A 10,215-nucleotide genomic window follows, 5' to 3' on the forward strand; every position below is an offset into this window, starting at 1 on the left:
ACAATTAAGTGTTCTGGAATACTCATACTTCTCAATGTTGTCCATAGCTTGTCATGATCCACACAATTGAAAGCCTTTGTGTAGTCAATAAAGCACAGGTAAACATATTTCTAATATTCTCTGCTTTCAGCCAAGATCCATCAGACATCAGCAATGGTATCCCTTGTTCCCTGTCCTCTTCTGAATCCATCTTGAACCTCTGGAAGTTCTCTGTCAATATATGCTTGCAGCCGCTTCTGTATTACCTTTAGTAAAACTTTACTCTCATGTGACATCAAAGAAATTGTTCGATGATTTCCGTATTCCGCATTCCGTTGGGTCACCTCTCTTTGGAATGGGCACAAATATGGATCTCTTCCAATCAGTCGACCAGATAGCTGTCTTTCAAATTTCTTGGCATAGATTAGTGAGTATCTCCAGTGCCATCTCACTTTCTTGAAAGATTTCAATTTTTTCCCATCAATCCCTGGTGCCTTGTTCTTTGCCAATTCCTTCAATGCACCTTGGACTTCTTCCTTCAATATCATTGGCTCTTGATCATAAGCTACCTCTTGAAATGGTTGAACATCAACCATTTCCTTTTGGTACAGGGACTCTGTGTATTCCTTCCATCTTCTTTTGATGTTTTCTGCATCATTTAATAATTTGCCCAGAGAATCCTTCAATAATGAAAGTCGAGGCTTGAATTTTTTCTTCAGTTCCCACAGCTTGAGAAATGCTGAGTGTGTTCTTCCTTTTGGTTTTCTGACTCCAGATCGTTGCACATTTCATCGCAATATTTGACTTTGTCTTCTCGAGCTGACCTTTGAAATTTTCTGTTCAGCTCTTTTATCTATTCATTTCTTCCATTTGCTTTAGCATCGCTACACTGGAAAACAAGATTCAATGTCTCTTTTGACATCCATTTTATCTTTTCCTTCTTTCTTGTCTTCTTAATTACTTTGCTTTCTTCCTGTATGATGTTCTTAGTGTCATCCCACAACTCTTCTGGTCTTCGGTCTCTAGTGTTTAAGCAAAGCTGTTCTCCAGATGATCTCTAAATTCAGGTGGGATATATTCAAAGTCATTTTTGGTTCTTATGGAGTTGTTTTCATTTTCTTCAGTTTCAGGCTGAGCTTGCATATGAGCAATTGATGGTCTGTTCCACAATCTGCCCCTGGCCTTGTTTTGAGTGATGATATAGAGGTGTTCCATCGTCTCTTTCCACAGACGTAGTCAATTTGAATTCTATGTATTCCATCTGGTGAGGTCCATGTGTATAGCCATCTTTTATGTTTTCTAAAGAAGGTATTTGAAACTAAGAAATTGATTTTGCAGAATTCTATCCTGCAATCTCCAGCATCATTTCTATCACCAAGGCCATAATTTCCAACTACTGATCCTTCCTCTTTGTTCCCAACCTTTGCATTCTAGTCACCAGTAATGAGCAATACATCTTGATTGCATGTTTGATCAATTTCAGATTGAAGAAGTTGGTAGAATTCTTCTGTTTCATCTTCCCTGGCTTTATTGGTTGGTGTATAAATTTGAATAATAGTGGTATTAACTGGGCTTCCCTGTAGGCACATGCATATTATCCTATCACAAACAGCGTTGTACCTCATGACTGATCTGGATGTGTTCTTTCTGACAATGAATGGAACACCATTCCTCTTCAGTTTGTCATTCCCGGCATGTGGTTGTCATATTCAAAACGGTCAATACCAGTGTATTTCAGCTAAGATATTGATGTTTCTGCATTTTATGAACTGATACTTCAGTTCGTAGAAATGGACATCTAATCCAGGGACCCTGGTTTTCTGCTTCAGCATTTGATTAAGGCATAACTGTGGTAAATCATTTTTAAAACATTGCTGCTGTTGGGTTCCATTAAGTCAATTCTGACTCATTCCAACCCCTTGTGAGCATAGAACTGCCCCACAGCGTTTCCTAGACTTTACCAGATCAGCACTAGACCGTGATCCGTACATAGGTTGGCAGTTCAAACCCACCAGCCATTCCTCAGAAATGCTATACAGGGTCGCTATGACTCGGAACCTACTCAGTGGCTCTTCACAATAACAACAACAACCCTTTGCAGGAGTGGATGATCAAGTCTTCATCCACAGAGCTGTGGGTGATTGCAAGCCACTGACCTTTCTCCTAGCTGAACACTGAACCATTGTGTCCCTAGACCTCTGAATATGTACAGTGTGAAAGGCCTGGGGTTCCGGTGAAAAATGTCTCTGCCCTTGGGAACAGATGCCTGTTGCTCATTGCTTCAATAAAGTTTCTTTAGAAGCAGCAAGTTGAAAAGACAGAAGAGTTTTCAATGTCGTTATGGGCTTTTCCCACTCTGCTTAGGGAAATTGTTGTTGCTAAGTGCCATCGAGTCAGTTCTTACTCATAGCGAGGAGCACCTGGTGCACTTGAACCACCAACATTGTGCTTCAAACAGACTTTGCTGTTGAGTGCATTGCCCCACAATGCCACAGCAGGGCTATGGTGAAAGCTCTGAAGCAGGATTCAGTTTGTTGATTTGTTTACTAAGACAGAGACCTAGTCTTTATTTTGAGGGCTGCCCATGAGAAGCACAGACTAAGGGCTCTCACTGCCCAAGCGTGGACTTTGATTTCTCTGTAGCCTCGGGTCTTGCAGCAGGTGCTTGGTACAAGGAATGCTGCTGTTGATTAGTGTCATCAAATGAGTTCTGATCCATAGTGACCCTGTATCTAGTTTCCAAGGAGCAGCTAGTGAATTTGAGCCACTGACCTTCCAGTTCAAATGGAACCTGCAGTCCAGTGCTGATCCTTCATGGAATTAAATTGACATCAGTCTTATTGTTCTTAAGTGTCATTGAGTCCGTTCTAACTCATATTAACCCCCTATGTGGCACTGTAGGATCAGCACTGGACTGTGAACAACAAGGTTGGCTGTTGAAACCCACCAGCTATTCCTTGGAAACCCTCCATAGGGTCTTTATGAGTAGGAAGTGACTTGACAGTATGTAACAACATCATCATTAGGCTTCACAGGAAGTGGCTGATGAGTTTGAACTACTGACCTTGATCCAACAGTACCACACCACTACTTTCAACATTGTTGGTGTTATGTGCCGTGCAGTTGGTTCCGACTCATAGCGACCTTGTACAGGGTTTCTGAGGCTGTAAGTCTTTACAGGAGCAGAAAGCCTCATCTTTCTCCCATGGAATAGCTGGTAGTTTTGAACTGCTGACCTTGCGGTTCACAGCCCAATTCGTAACCGCTATGGAGCTCCTTACTTTCAACATTAGTTTTAGTATAATTAGAAAAAAAAGGGTGAGAATTCAAATTTCCATTATGTAAAATTGTATGGGAAGCAAATTGAAAAAACAAAGCACAAATCTCCAGTTCTTCTAGAACACTAAAAAGGAGCTTAATGGTGGTGCAATGGCTAAGCACTTGGCTAACTAAAAGGTTAGGGGTTCAAATCTATCCAACAGCTCCAGATGGGGAAGACCTGGTGTTTTGCTCATATAAAGATTACAGTCAAGGGGCCGTTCTACTATTTCACGTGAATTAATTCTCCGAGGCAGAATTAGCTTGACAGCACAGAGCAACAAAAATGGAACACAGAAAGCGCTGAGGAAAACAATTCTGAAAATAATAAATCACACTTCATAAAACTGTAACCCTTTTCTCTCTCAAAGACCTACTGAGAACTCCAAACTCAGAGACTGGGCAAAAATATTTGAAACTTGTACTTTCAACAAAGGGATTTTAGCTAGGGTACTTGCAATGTAGTAATAAGAAGACAAACATCTCAAAATCGTGGGGAAAAGATTTGAAAAGATACTCCTTTAATCTTTAATCAGAACGGGAGTGGCTCAAAATCATTAGTCTTCAGGGAAATACAAAGTGAGACCACAGGGGTGTTATGGTTGTTAAGTGCTACGGAGCCAATTCCGACTCATAGCGAGCCTGTACAGGGTTTCCGAGGCTGTAAATCTTTATTTGAGCAGAAACCCTCATCTTTCTCCCACAGAACGGCTGGTAGTTTTCAACTGCTGACCCTGAGGTTAGCAGCCCGATTCATTACTACTACGCTACTAGAGCTCCCTAAACACCCACTAGTTTGACTTAAAATTAAAAGGAAAAACAAAAAAAAGCAGACCGTACAAAGTGTTGAAAAAATACACATCTGTGGAGCACATGGACCCTTGTTCACTGCCGGTAGAATGGAAAGTGGTACAACCGCTTTGGGAAACATCTTTGGCAGATTCTTTAAAACGTTAAACATTTGCTTACTCTTTTTTGTCAAATAGCGTTGAGTCAGTTCAGATTCGCACTGATCCTGTATAGTATTTCTGAGGCTGTGAATCTTTTGCAGTAGCAGAAAGCCTCATTTTTCTTTTCTGGAGCAGCTGGTGGGCTTGAACTGTGGACCTTGTGGTTTGCAGTCGAGTATTTGGCCTACAGAGCCACAACTCTTCTATGCTCATCCTGTTGTTAAGTGCTGTCAGGTTGGTTCCAACTCATTGCAACCCTGTAAAGGATTTCTGAGGAACAGGTAGTAGGGTTGAACTGCTGACCTTAGTGATTTGCAGTCCACTGCTGACCCTACAGCACCACACCAGGAGTTCATGCATATCATGTTGTTGTTATTGTTAAGTGCCATCGTTTCAATTCTAACCCATAGAGACCCTGTATAAGGTTTCCAAGGAGGAGCTGGTGAGCTTGAATCACCAACCTTGCAGTCCAAACGGTTTTGCAGTCTGGTGCATTAACCCACAGAGCCACACCAGAAACCAAGTAATTATGTATCAGTGGAAACTAAGATCAGGACTTGGATGTGAATAATCCTAGCGGCTGTAATCATAAAAATTCCATACTGAAAACAGCCCAAATGTCCATCGACAGGTGAGGAGGAAAATAACAATAGCAGAGTCATGTTGTTGTTGTTAGGTGACATCGAGTCGGTAACGAAACACTGCCCAACCTGCACCAACTTCACAATAATTGCTACGTTGGCGCCCATCGCTGTTGCCACTGCGTTAATCCATTTCGCTGGGGTCTTCCTCTTTTTACTTCAACCTTCCACTTTACCAGGCATGATCTCCTTCTCCAGGGAATGGTCTCTCTTGAAAATATGATTGAAGTATGAGAGACGAAGTATGGTCATCCTGGATTCCAAGGAGCACTCTGGCTGTACTTCTTTCAACACAGACTGGTTTGTTCTTTTGGCAGTCCGTGGTACTTTCAATAGTCTCCTCCAACATCATAACTCAAATGCACCAATTCTTCTGCAATCCTCTTTATTCACTGTCCAACTTTCACACGCACATGACATTATTGAACATACCATGGCTTGGGTCAGGCACACCTTAGTCCTCAAACTGACTGCTCTTCAACACTTAAAGAGGTCTCTCGAGCAGCAGAGTTGCCCAATGCAATACATCTTTTGATTTCTTGACTGCTGCTTCCATGAGTGTTGATGGTTGATCTTAGCAAAATGAAGTCTTTGACAACTTCAATCTTTTCTCCATTTATATGGATGGTGTTTATTGGTCCAGTGGTGAGGATTTTTATTTTCTTTACATTGAGGTGTAACCTATACCAAAGGTTGTGATCTTTGATCTTCATGAGTAAGTAATTTAAGTCCTCTTCACTTTCAGCAAGCAAGGTTGTATCATCTGCATATTGCAGGTTTTAATAAATCTTCCTCCAATCCCAATGCCATGTTTGTCTTCATATAATGCATCTTCTCAGATTATTTGCTCATCACACAGACTGAATAAGTATGGTGAAAGAATACAACCTTGGCACGCACCTTTCCTAATTTTTAAACCATTCCATGTTCCCTTGTTCTGTTTGAACGTCTGCCCCTTGTTCGGTTTGATCAATTGCCTCTTGTACAGGTTTCTCATAAGCACAGTGAAGGGTTCCGGAATACTCATTCTCTGCAGTGTTGTCCATAGCTTGTCTTGATGCATAAATCCAAAGTCTTTGCATGGTTAATAAAGCACAGATAAATATCTTTCTGGTATTCTCTGCTTTCAGCCAGGATTCATCTGGTATCAGCAATGACATCCCATGTTCCATGTCCTCTTCTGTGTCCAGCTTGAACCTCTGGAAGTTATCTGTCAATGTACAGTTCCTCTTTGTTTCCAACCTTTGCAATCCAATCACCAGTAATGATCAATACAACTTGATTGCATGTTTGATCAATTTCAGACTGAAGAAGTTGGTAGAATTCTTTAATTTCATCCTCACCGGCTTTAGTGGTTGGTGGATAAATTTGAATCATAGTGGTATGAAATGGTCTTCCCTGTAGGCGCATGGACATTGTTCTGTCACAGGCAACATTGTACTTCCAGGTACATCTTGATATATCTTTTTTGATGATAAATTTGATGCCTTTCCTCTTCAATTTGTCATTCCCTGCATAGTAAGCCAGGTGATTGTCAGATTTAAAATGGCCAATACCAGTCCATTTCAGACACTAAAGCTTAGAATACTGATGTTTATGTGTTCCATTCCATTCAAAGCCACATACAAATCAAATTCACTGCTAGTGACTGGAGTCTGATGCATAGTGACCGTATTGGACAGAGTAGAACTTGTCTGTAGATTTTCTGAGGCTATGAATCTTTATGGGAGACAGACAGCCTTAACATTCTCCCTTGGTGTGTTTGGTGTGTTCGAACTGCTGACCTTGCAGTTAGCCTAAAGCATCGTCCATTACAGTACCATACAATGGGCTCTAAAACATCATCCATTACAGTACCAGACAATGGGCTCTAAAACACAAAACAAAACTTGTTTCCATGGAGTTCATTCCAACTCATGGTGACCTGATGAGACAGAGTAGAACTGCTCCATGGAGTTTCCAAGGTTGTCATGGAGCAAGTGTTGGGTTTAAACTTCTGACATTCAGATTACCAGTCAAGTGCTTCACCAGTGTGCCACCAGGGTTCCTTACAAGAACTCCTAATCTGTAACAAAAGGAGTGAACTATTGATATAGCCAATAATGTGACTAAATCTTAAGGTGCTTTTCTATGTTGACTGAAAGAAGTGGGACAAAATAGACAACATACTGTGTGATTGCATTTACAGAAAATTCTAGAATATGCAAGTGAATGCAGTGACAGAAAGCTGATCCGTGGTTCCTTCTGTGGAAGAAAAGATGGTTGGTTAGGAGGTACTGAGAAGGTGTTGAGAAGATTTTGGGGGAGGGATAAACTTGTTTGATACCTTGATTGTGAGGGTGATTTCATGCATATGTGTCAAAACTGATTAGATTGTATAATGTAAACATACGTAATTTATTGACCACCGGTTGCACCTCAATGAAGCAGTAAACAAACAACCAATTTAAATGGCTTGATGTTTTGCTCGAATGATGTGATTATTTGTGATTTATGTCAGTGGATGAATCGGAATATAGAATCATTTTCTAGGGGGAGAAATGACAACCTAGAGGCAAAAAGTCAAAGTCAGAATCGTATGGAGACTTAGTCATATCAAAGTAATAATTACTTGTCTAATAAATTAATCCAGATAATTGTACAGCCCTTCTACTTGTTATAGAAACTGGCTTGAAATCATTCTGAAATTACAGTGGATCCGTGGCATTTATAGATCTGATATTCACAGTTTCAGCAGCTCCGGAGATACCTCCCTGGCACAGGACAGGCAGCAACTGGGAATTTTGCTGACATAGGAAATGTGCGGAACAGATACTGTACACCAGGCTTGCAGGGCCGGCTCTCTGATTTTAGGTCTTGTTGGCCAGCTGCCCACACATACTTTCCATCATGGTTCTGCTGCTCTCTAATCCTTTCTGTGTAGACAGTAAGCCTCCTGGCATGATTGTGTGCATGTGTGCATGCGTATGTGTCTATAGCAGGTAACCCATCAGAGAAGGGAAAAAGTGCTTTACTTGGAATATGAGTATACACATAGGGAAAAGGCCAGTCTTCACAGAAATGAGCCTTATGCATTCATCCATTCAACAAAGAGTCTTTGAGTTTGGACTGTGTGTCTGAAATGAAGGCTATGCCAGACTCTTTCCTCCCGTACTCAAAACTCATCAGGAGAGACAGACACTGAAGAAATCATCCCCGAGGTTGGGAACTATAAGCATTTTCAGGACCCAGGAGACTAATGAAGGGAGCTGTCGGAGCGGCTTACACCACAAGTTGCCAGCATGGGAGGTCAAGACAGGCTGGTCCAAAGAGAGAGAGCACTCTGGGTTGAGATTAACAAACTCAACCAGAGTAGGAGGTGGACAGAGGGCAGTGGGTAAGAGCATTCAAGCCAGAATGGACATCATCTGCTAACACCTTAACTTGGGAGGGAGCTTAAGAATGGAAACAGCCAAAAGAATGATTTCTGTGAGTAGTTCAAGAACAATCCCTCATAAATATGCAGTCTGTTGTTGTAAACATAAAGAAGAGATGGTTTATCTTGTCTCAAGAGTGCCATTAATTTATCTTTTTAATTTTCTTGTGCTCAATTTCTATGGATTTTTGTATTCTGATGTTTGGGCATTTATTGGAGTCCTGGCATGGCATTGTAAGAGAAGCCTGGACTGTTAACCTCAAGGTTGGCAGCTCAAACTCACCAGCTGCTCTTTGGAAACCCTATACAGGGTCACTAGAATCAGAACCGACTCAATCGCACTTAACAAGAAGAAGAAGAAGAACAATGGAATCCAGATGGTACAATTGTTAATCACTTGGCTGTGAACCCAAACACTGGCAGTTCAAACTCACCTAGCTGCTTCATAGGACAAAGTTCTGGCTCTCTGCTACTTTCCAAAATCACAGCCTTGATCACTCCATAGTGCAGATCTTACTCTGTAAAGCATGGGGTCACTATGAATCAGAATCAACTTGAAACATCAATCCTTTGAGTTCACATACAATGTGAAAGAAAGAAAAACAAAAAACAAAAAAACAGCTGTTGCTGTTGCCAAGTGCCGTCAAGTAGGTACCAACTCATAGTGACCCTGTATAGGGTTTCTGAGGAGCACCTGGTGAGTTTGAACCACCGACGTTGAGGTTCAAACAAACCTTTTGATCCAATGCTTATCATATAATGGCATACCAAGAATCCTGTCTGATTGTTCTTGGTGCTTGTTTTTAATGTTGTTGTTGTTGTTAAGTGCCTTTGAGTCGGTTCCGACCCATAGCGACCCTGTACAGGGTTTCCGAGGGTGTAAATCCTTACGGGAGTAGAAAGCTTCATCTTTCTCCCGCGGAGCGGCTGGTAGTTTCGAACCGCTGAGGTGGATTTAGATACCCTGAATGAAGGCCGGTCAAATCATTTTAGGTAAAGATAAAAATGAAACTAGTCACCAACTTGATCACCAGTTATCAGTGTGCAAGTCACTGTTGAAATCTAGTTCCCCCCAAAATCAAATCAAATTATTCAGTGTATTGATGAGCGATTCTAGAAGTGGAAGGAAACTCCTTATAAAATGAGTACCAAAGTTCTTGAGTCTGATGAGTCATTCATTGTCAAATGCACTTCCAGTTTTCAAAAAGTTGGTTTCATTGACAGAAAAGAAGAAACACTACCACATTCAACATTGGTGGTCACGTGCCACTTCATTTTAGAAATGCCAGAAAACTTAAAAATCAAGGGGAAATGGTTTAAAGGAGACAGTCACAAGAATCAAGTCATCATCAGAAAGAGTCTACCTGGCTGCTGCTGTTGCTAATCTCTGTAAAATGAACAAACTGAGGATTGGAGTTGCCAAATAACCAAGGATAGGCAAATAAGGTTTCATGGTTTCAATTCCCTTTCTGGTTGGGTAGTGGTTAAGAGTTAAGAGTCGGGTTGCTAACCTCAAGGTCAGCAGTTCAAAGCTAGCAGCCATTCTGCAGGAGAAAGATGAGGTTTTCTGCTCCTTTAGAGATTTGCAGCCTTGGAAACCCTGTACAAGGTCACTATGAGTTGAAACTGACTCCATGGCACACCACCACCACCACCACCATGTCACGTAGCAAGTTAGGAGGATTGAGGAGATTCAGTGCCCATTCTCACTCTTTCATTGCTGAAATTTGTAACATGGTTTCTACTAGTAACTACCGGCAGAGGTAAACAGTCCCCAAAGAGATGGACCTGAAGAGACAAGAAAAACAAAATTTCTATCCCATGTTCCTCAGCAAACCCCCATTCAAACCGGAGTGTCTTGGGTCTGTCATATTAAATCGAGAGACCCACATGGCACAGTGGTTAAAGCATT

Source organism: Chrysochloris asiatica, unplaced genomic scaffold (assembly GCF_000296735.1).
Source record: "Chrysochloris asiatica unplaced genomic scaffold, ChrAsi1.0 scaffold00023, whole genome shotgun sequence".
In the NCBI taxonomy this organism is placed as follows: Eukaryota; Metazoa; Chordata; class Mammalia; order Afrosoricida; family Chrysochloridae; genus Chrysochloris; species Chrysochloris asiatica.